A 9,946-nucleotide genomic window follows, 5' to 3' on the forward strand; every position below is an offset into this window, starting at 1 on the left:
ACAAATGGAGAAGTGTTTCCATTTGTGGGCAATGAGCAGTAACTTGTCAAGTCTAACAAATTTCAAAAAGCTGAGACTTTTGTGGCCTTTTAGGATGATTTCATAGTATGTCCATTTTCACCTGGAACTTTTGACTTGGCAGGTCACATTTTCTCTAGAACTACATATATCTTGGTTTCAAAATCCAAATTCAAATTCTGTTGGGCTTATTTTTCCAGAAAACATGCCCAAATTCTCAAACCATGAAGAGCACTCAGTGTTGAGTATATGATTGTTTCATTTAAATTCCCAATATTACTCTGCTGTATGAACAATCCAAATAGTTCCCTATCTTTAAATTTTTTAAAAAGGATGCCATTGAATGCAATTGTTGGTCATTATACAATTTAAGTGTGCATTTGAGAGACCAAAGAAGTGATAAATTAGAACATGATTTGTAAGATGTACACAGCAGCAATGATGGACAGCACCAATGAGTTTCCAAACCACAGACTGGAATGATGCTACTCAGCTTTCTGCAAGAACAATAGCAGGGACAGTTCCTCTGCTCATTGCAAAAGCTTCTTAAGGTAGATGAAAGTGTGGAAAGAAGACCACAGTGTGGAGCAAAACAATAATGAACACAATAGGAGTCCAGCACAGCTATCTGCTTCTAGGAGCCTAGAGACGTTTTTCAATCACTCACAGAGAAGTGGATGTTCTTACCACAAAAACTGAAACGAAAACACACAAGGTCACACACATCGCTCCTAAATGCACTTTTTCTGTGTAATTAGCCAGCCCTTGGAAGTTTCTCTGCTCTACTTTCCCAGTCCCTCTCCCTTCTTGCCTCCCCGCAGTGGCTGCCCTTTAATTTCATTAGCTTTTGTTTTTGCTGAACAAAAGGACAGAAGAGAAGACGGCCATACCTCCTAGCACCGGACACTGGCAGGTGCAGGCAACAGAAGGCAAATGCTCCATCCTTGGAACACTTCAGCTGCGGCCCTGGTCATGCTCAGAGGCAGCCCTGCAGCGCCTGCCTGTCCTGAAGGTGGCTGGGCTGCCGGCAGGTCCCTGTGTGCTGGCAAGCCAGCACTGCGCTACAGTCCCTCCCGTGGACTCGCCTGGCGGTATCAGGCGAACGAGTAACTTTTCTCCCCTTTCCAAACTTCTGTTTCAGATCTAACAATTGGCACGAAGCTTCACTTACTTCTTCGGTAGATTTCCAGCGGTTTCTCTGAGCCGATTTGTAGTGGGAAAGAATTGGACTGGCTACCAACCAGTAATTTAGGTTCTGTTAATGAATAACTCACTTTAAAGAATCAAGGAAGTTTTAGGTTAATATCAGATGGTGGGGCATTTATGCAGGCACGAAGGAAAGAGGCGGGGAGAGATGGGGGGGTGTCATGGAATGAAACAGTATTTAAGTCAAATATGATAGAAGAAAAATACCACGTAGCAATCAAAATGCGCCTGAAGGAGCAGCCGGCTAGCTGCACTCTCAGTATTGCTAAGCGGAACACTGCACACCACCCTGGAGCATCCCTGGGGATTTTTCTAAGCCAGAGGGGTTCCTTCCCGTGTCCACTGAAATTGCTAACTCATTTTCTTTACCTTCCAAATATGGAAGCCTTTCAGGCTTAACGCATAGGGGATGCCTTACAAGCTGCCCCACGCCTCCATAGATCTGTGTCTTTTAAGGAGAATGCGTTGCAAAACCTCCAACGCATCGATGAATTGGTGGTGCCCAGTGGGCTGATACATCTGCAGGCCCTTCTCCCCCCTAACAGGTATGAAGTAGTCTTTCTTCCTTTATTGAGCTGAGGATTTTGCCTACAAAGAATATTTCTGAGTCTTTCTAGAGCTTTCAGCCAAATTGGGTGAGCGCATTGGGGCAGAGCAGAGGGGGAAAGTGAGGTGTAAAGTTACATAACTCAAAATATTGTATGTCACTGTCACTGTCAATTATCTTGCTACATATACAAAAGCCATCCTTACATGGATTACTTTTTTCTGTGTGCCACCAAGCATTCCGTTATTCTAGTCCAGACTGTACTCAGTCTTCCCTTGGGAAGCCATACTCTTTGGGTAGAGTTGATCCCCATACACAAGATGGGCCCTAATTGATCTTTGCCGACCAGAGAATTTGTCCTGATCAACGAGAAGACACATGGGCCCTTCCAAATCAACCAGAAAACGAGGTAAATGCTTCAACTTGGTGGGACTTATCTTTGTAGCTGATTTTGATGTCAAGAAGAGAGCATTGCACTTGTCATGTAGCCACTGAGAAATCCAGTGACTTCATCTGAGACCTTTACGCCAGCTTCCTGTAAAGATAGCTCTATGTATATATGAAACATAGTGTTTCAGAATGGAAGTGGGCTTGGCTTTTCTGCTGCTTCCACTGGTGTGTGGGTGTGAGTGTGTGTCCGTGTGTCCGTGTGTGTGTGTGTGTGTGTGTGTGTGTGTGTGTGTGAATAACCTGCTTGGCAGAATTGACCTGACCTAGGTTTGCAGGTAGACTCTTGCCTAGAGCATAGATTTAGCAGGACACATTTGTGAGAAATGTGCCCCTTGAATATGACCCTCATGGCCCTCTGCTAACAATCTGCTGGAGAGAACAGGCTTGGAAAGGAATGCAGCCATTCAGAGTACCTTGTATCAGGTTTTTAAAAATGAGATTTTTCTCAATTTGTTCTCTTCTCTCACACTTCCAGTGAACCTCCCAGACTTGGACGACAGCACCTGGCATTAACCCAAATGGATCTGGTCAAGAGAACCTTCCATGCACACAGGTTTTATCAATTGTTTGATTTTACAGAGTTTGCTACATCTCTGCTTTTTCCTCTATTCTGGTACAACTTGAAACAAGCAAGCAAGCAAGCAAAAAAACCAAACAAACAGAAACATTATTTTCAAACCATAAAGCCAGCTGAAGATGTTTACCTTTACAAACAGGAGACAATTGTAAAGGTAACCTTAAATGGGTGAAGTACAGATAAGCTCTGAGAATTCCTGAGTGACTTTTGTCTAACAATAACTTCACTCTTTTGAGTGGTAGAGAGACAATGTCTCACTGTGAAGTCCAAGCTGGCCTAGAAGTCTCTACATAGCCCAGCTTGGTCTTGAACTCACAGAAACACTCTTGCCTCTGCATGACAAGTACTAGGATTACAGGCATGTGACACCATGCCTGGACTAAGACTGGTTTTTGTTTATTTGTTTTTACATTTTTTTTTCAAGTGTACTATGTCTGTGTTCGATCTCTCATCTCAGGTAGAGGCCATAGAAATGCAAAAATATTCAGAGACTTCTTTTTAACTCAGCAAAGTCACGCAGGGATCAAACTGTGGCAGTTAAACTTTTTAAGAACTTGGGAATAAGGCTGTGTAGATGAGGTTTGTTCAGTTTGTCTTGTTATAATAAAGACTATTTTCATAAATTCATGGTGGTGAAAGCAATATCATTTACAACTGAATTTGAGAAGATTCATTATTCACACCACGTAGCTTTCCTCTGTGTGAAAAGCGTGTTATCCTTAACCAGGCAATTAAAGGGGAAGTAGAGGGCCACCCTATACTCCCCTCTGTCCTTGTCCTACCTCTATCAATGGCTCTCACAGGGCCTGTCTGTTTTAGATGCTTAATATTTCTTAGGATCTGAGTCTGACAGCAGCCACAGTGATCCTCAGCGACACGCGCATAGTCTGTAGGCTCTAGTGTAACTTTCCCTCCTTGCATATGGCAGGGTTGTGATTTGCTTGGACACATAGAGCCTAATCGGGAGGCTAGAATGTTATTTCTGTGGCTCCCTTGTTATCTAAGATGACATCATGCTGCTGGCCTCAGTCTAAGTGTTCTCTTCCTGGTTCAGTGAAGTAATTGCCCATGTGGAAAAGCTCATAGGACAAGGAAAAAGGAATGGCCTCTACCAGCGAAGGGTGCCTTCATCAAAAACTGACAAGAAATCAGTGTCCTCATCCCTAGAGACACACAGAAATGGATTCTTCCCGTACTGGAGGGAACTTGGAAAGAATTCTCCAGCAATGCTTCTAAGTATGAAGTCAGCTCAGCCAACACACTTGATTATTTTCTTCCTTAGCAGCCACATGCAACCAAGGATGTCTGAGTGCAGTCCAGTGCAAAATAGTAAACTTACTCAAAGCATTTTGTTACGTAATTTAAAAAGTTTTATTTTGAATTAAGAAATTGTGAATATGTATATGTGTCTGTATGTGTGTATGCACGTGCCTGAAGAGACCATAAGAGGGCTTAGGTTTCTAGGAGCTAGAATTACAGGTCATTGTAAGCCGCCCAGTGTAGGTGCTGGTAACTGCTTTGCCACTTCTCCATCCTTACAATTTTTACGTTTTGTAACTCAATTACATGAATTTCAAGCATGAACTTTAGGTGAAAAGTTGTTTTGCAATGTCAAAGGGTTGACATGCCTGGGTGCTTCTGAATGATCCTATTAAATTGTGAGTTATAAATGACTTCCTCTGCAATGGAATGCTTTTCCATCTCAAAAACAAAGTAGACGACACCTGAGACTGACCTCCAGCCTCCACACATGCATTCCTGCATGCCCAAGGTCCATTCAGTGATTTGCAAACTCAGTATTTGTTGCAGTTTCCCTTTTCTCCACATTGTCAACATCTCTTATCACTCTTGCTTTTGATAGCTCTGCTTGTGCTACACTCAAGTTGGATAAATGTTCTTGCTGTCCCCTTAAGGGGATTCTACACTTGCTGCAGCCTCCATCTCACCAGGCTTCCCCTAGAGGTCCACTGAGTTACTCCTGCTTAGGATTTGAATCTGAAATGCTGTCACAACCTCATGTTCTGATGGCTTTGTCCCCAGCTTTCTGCACTGGTTTGAAGGTCATGGAGCCTGTAGAAGGTAGACAGTTGGCACTAGAGGAGAGTCTTGGAAGGTTATACCTGCTCTGCTCAGGTTTTAAGCCTGGGTTCTCTGCTTCCTGGTCTATGTCACATGACTAGGCACCTACATAACGCTCTCTCTCTCCCTTTCCTTCTTCCTCTCCTCCCGACTCCTTTTTTTTTTTTTTTTTTTTACAGCTCCTTCTAAAACATAAACTTTGGTAAAATGTTTGCTGTGTGTTTGTTTTTATGCCCTGTATAAATAAAAGCTCACTGGCCAAACAACTTGGCATAAACAGTGAGTTCCAGGACAAATAAGAGACAGTGTCTTAAAGACAAGGTAGACAACACCTGAGGTTGACCTCAGGTCTCCAGACATGCAGGTGCACATGTACACACACACACACACACACACACACACACACACACACACACACACCTTAGAAGTCAGAGACTGTATCTTCAAGTTGCTCCCTGGAATCTGGGATGGTCTCTGATACTTGGCATCAACGTAAGCTCAGGAGGGCTTTCCAGGCAAGACTGTGATCAGAAGTGAATAGACTCAAGATGAGCAGAAGCAGGGCTGTCATTTGACTCTGGGAGAGAAATGTCTAAGACTTGTGGTCAAGCATGGCTGCTGAGTCAAGTTCCAGGCTCTGCATCAGCATCCATGGGTTCAAGGCAGGGTGTGTCCCTCAGAACCCAGAGCAGCAGCTGCCTCAAAGCCTGCTCCTCTCAGGTGTTGATGCTCAGGTCCCCCTAACAATTTCACAACCTTTTTTTTTCCCCCTTTTAATGCAAGTCATTGCAGTTTAACTAGACAAGAGCTGCTTGTAACTAAGAAACACAGGCTGATAGCAAGGTCATTATCCTGCCTTTTTCTTGCTGGCCCTTCAATCAGACATACCATGACTATGCCACCTAACCCCACAACCATAGACTCTAACTTCTCCTGTCAGGAGACAAACCCATTTCAGGCCTGAGTGATCATTTTTCTTTTGTCTCTGCGGGACACCTGCACATCTAAACCATCTTATTCTCTCCTAGTAACTGACCAGTTTCAAGGACTAGGGCCAGGATTTAGTTCCTCTGTCTATCTCTAGCTCTGGTTTACTATTAGGACAAAGGAAGAATTTAATCAAAAAATTCATAAAGGATTTCTGCACAAACACACCAATAAAATAATAATTCTATACTGAAAACAATTCTTATGTAGGAAGGAATATACAAACAGCAAAGAAACCCCTGGAGTAAGATGCAACCCTTTTTCTTTTCAATTTGTAAAAGAATCTAAATTTCTTATTATCTTGGTAGCAGCAGAGTCAAAAGGACAGAATATCCCTTTGTTGGGAAAGAGTGTCTAGCTCGAGACATCTCCATCATTGTGTCAATATTAAAAAAAAAAAAAAAAGAAAGGAAAAAAAACCCTTCAACAAAGGGCTTTTCAAGGTGTATCTACTAGTTTTTTTTTTTAACTCTGCTTTATTTGTGGTTCCTAAAGCGTCTACCTTTCTTCCAATCCCCCAACACTAGGTAGGAGAGGAAGAAGGTTAGAAAGGGAAGGGGATGTAGACCTCTTTAGACTTAGTTCTCAATGGTTAGGGTCATCAGGTTCTTTGGGAAAATACTAATCTCAGTTGTCAGGATGTCTAGCAGTCCAGTAATAGCAAATGGCAAATGGCAGCAGCAGAATGAACAAGCAGCCTTTTTCTTCCTCTGTCTTTCTGCTCGAAACCTTCATTTTCTCTCTCTCTCTGGGCTCTGGCATTTATAGTCTCCCAGAGTCCTCAGAATTTCATTAACTCAAGCTGGCAAAGACCACGCCCCTCTCTGAGCCACAGGAGGCAATTATCAGCTTTGGACACACTAAGGCAGTTCCGTATCCCACATTTGGGATTAAAACAAAAACCTGTTTACATAACATAACTGAGTTTTTTGTTTGTTTGTTTTGTTTTGTTTTTTGTTTTTTGTTTTTTGTTTTTTTTTTTTTAAAGAAATTAAAACTTCCACTATATCAAAGTGCCGAATGGGGCAACCAGCACTCACCTGTTTCTACACAGACTGGAAACAACATCTGTACAGCTGAAGTATCAAGGTGCGTGATCGTGGAGAATTGTAGAGATCAACAGGAGAAGAGTTGAAGCCTTGTGAGATCCAAAGACCATAGACAACAGTAAAGTGAGGGAAACAAATATCCCAGCACCTGCCACCGTGGCTCCGTGCACAGGGAGGAGTAAGGGTGGAAAACAGTGTATCAGCATAAGTCCTGGCAATCAAGGCAACAGAAAGGCTTGGTAGCTCTTCCAGCCATCCAGCCTATATAACTAATTAAATCTTCATGGAGCCTAGCTTTTGAAGTGGGATTTACAATATTTTCCAGCAAGTACCAATGGTGCCATAGCCATGAGCCCTCCTGAATAAAGGACCTACTGCTTGAATTTAAATCCTCTAGGGCTCAGAGCACCCTACTAAGTCCCAGGTTTAGGAGCACCCACCCCCCATATTCCAGTGCATTGACTCAGTGGTTGGATGTCTTAGGAATCAGATGTGGCTGGGTAGAGTGACTTTGAAACAAAGCGGTTAAGTCAGTGTGACACAAAGATGAATTGAGGAGACAACCTTTGAGAAGCGGGAGTTTGGAGACCCTGACTTGGAGACCAAGGGCATGTTGGTCATGAAAGCGCAGTTTCATTTGAGTGCCAGTATCGAGCGTAGTCACCCATGCAACATGGCTCTGAGTTTTGGGGCACAAAGTCGAAGAATATCTAGAGGGAAACTTTGCCTGGTGCTGGCTCACTCCAACTGAGAAGGATAATTTTTTTTCTTAGCTACAACTTACTCCTGCTCAGTGATCTAGTGGAAACTATGGCTGAAATAATTAGTTGGGGAAGAGAAAAGAGCCAAGCACATCACGTGCCTATGGCCTAGGCGGCATGAGGTCCTGTACTTGGGTGGAGATACGGAACATCAGGGAGGAACCGAATACCTCATGCGGCCACCACACTCCTGGGAGTCTACACCACAGGTGGTCCCCGTACACTTTTGGTTACAGGGTGTTGACAAGAATGGACGTGAAGAGAGCATATCAGTGCAGTAAACTCTCATTGATAGAGTAAGCCATCAAATAGCACAGATAAGCAGAAAAGGAAGAATTGAGGGGGGGCGGGAATACACTCAAAATAATCAGACATTACAGAGAAGGGGATGTGATTCTCATGATGAATGTGCATCTCCTTGTGAATCACCTGATCTCTCCAGGGTCTAGTCAGAGACAGGAGCTTCTAGCCTTTGACCACTGGTGGAGCCAATGTTAGAAACCCTTCTAGGAGACAGCAGCATCAGTGGTGACTGAGGAAACCATCACTCAGTAGGAGCTACCAGTTCTGCTGTAGCAGGAACCACATAGCGTAGACCTCAGACACGCCTGCCTCAATTGCTGGAGCTTTCCCACTCTTGTGATACCTGCAGAGACAAAGCATGGACATCCCAGTGTGAACTGGTCCCAAATGTGCTAATTACAATAAAAAAGCAAACATCGTGGAGCCCGGCTACTGGAAATTAACTGAATGTCACTTAACAGAATGATACCTCAAGGCACATTTTCAAGCGGAAGCTGCTCACTGAGAAGGTTATCGGATGAAGCTTTTAGATGTAGCCATTCTTCCAGGTGCACAGACAAATAAGAAGGCTAATGGGACTTCTTTTGATGACCGCAACTCTCTAATAACTAATTTCAAAGATGTTGAAATAGATGAAATGCTGATAAAGAATTCAAAAAAATTATCTTTTAAAAAACTCAGTGGGAGCCAAGTGACTATCAATAATTAAATTAGATTAAAACAACAGGGTATGAGTAGAAGTTCAGCAGAGAGACTTTGAAAAAGAGTCAAACAGGAAACTTGGAAATAAAAAGGGTAATAAGTGAAATAAAAAATTCAGTTAAAAGCTCAAGAAAATAGAGTAGATCAAGCAGAAAAAAACTATCAGGGTTTGAAGACAGGGCTTTCAAAAATAACACACTCAGACAAATTTTAGATTTTCAGGACACCATTAAATCAAGAAGCCTTTATATCAGTACACCCAAAGAAGAGGAAATAAAGGTCAAAACATAGAAAGCATATTAAATGAAACAAAAGCAGAGAACTCCCATAATTTGGGGGAAGACATGAGATCAACATACAAGAGCTTTTAGAACTCCAGACAGTCAAGTCCACAAATACTTCTCAACAGTCAGGTCTGAGGAAGAATGAAAATCCCCAAAGAAAAAAGATCAGCAAGTCACAGTCTGGGGCAGGCACATTAGACTCACAGTGATTTCTCAGCAGAAACCCTGTGGACCAGGAAGATCTGGAATGATACAATCCCAAGTCTTGAAAACTACTGTACCAGAAAGTTTTAATTTACAAAGGAAGAAGAAATAAATACCGTACAAACAAACACAAACTAAGGGAATTCATAATCACCAGAAAATTTGTAAAGAATTATTAAGGGTGTCCTCTATCCAGAAGTAGTAGAAAGACTACAAATCCCACCAGAAGAGTAGATATACAAATGATAAATAAAAAAGAATAAAATAACATCAATCTACGAAGATTAATAAGAGAGAAGGAAGTGAACAAAAGGCACTCAAAATAACCAGAAGAATATCAACAAAATGGCAAGAATAACTTTGTAACTTTCAACAATAACTCTGCATGTAAGTAGCCTTAGTTATTCAATTAAAAACAAAGAACAGTTGAATAGTTTTAAAGAAAAAAGAAGAATCAACATTATGATGCCTATAAGAAATTCATATTACTGGTATTAAAGAAAAAACACATACACTGAAAATGAAAGGATGAGAATATGATATTCCAAGCAAATAAAACCCCCAATCAGAAGTACTTATACTTATATTCAACAAAATGGACTTTTAGACAGACTTTTTTAAGAAGTAAAAATGGCAACCTTATGTTCTTGGGGTCAATTAATCAAGAAGACATAACAATAGCTACTTATAGATAATTTTGGAGCACTCAATCGTATGAAACAAACACAGTACTAAAAGGAGAGATGGAATCCAAAGAATAGTGAGAGATTTTAATGTTC

The 9,946-nt window shown here is 41.8% G+C and overlaps 1 protein-coding gene across 9 annotated transcripts in view; it reads right to left on the reverse strand.

Moving 5' to 3' along the window:
* Veph1 (ventricular zone expressed PH domain containing 1) overlaps window positions 1-1,262 on the reverse strand; it is a 212,399-nt gene extending 211,137 nt beyond the window's left edge. For 2 of the 9 annotated variants that reach the window (XM_021634066.2, XM_021634065.2), the window contains exon 1: window positions 909-1,243. The gene's annotated coding sequence lies outside the window, so the exon portion shown is untranslated. Of the gene's footprint in view, window positions 1-908 lie in introns of all 9 variants that reach the window. The other 7 variants (XM_060378397.1, XM_060378396.1, XM_060378399.1 and 4 more) reach the window with 5 other exon arrangements.
* Between the last annotated feature and the right edge of the window lie 8,684 nt (window positions 1,263-9,946).

The sequence above is a fragment of the Meriones unguiculatus genome, chromosome 2 (assembly GCF_030254825.1).
Source record: "Meriones unguiculatus strain TT.TT164.6M chromosome 2, Bangor_MerUng_6.1, whole genome shotgun sequence".
NCBI lineage: Eukaryota > Metazoa > Chordata > Mammalia > Rodentia > Muridae > Meriones > Meriones unguiculatus.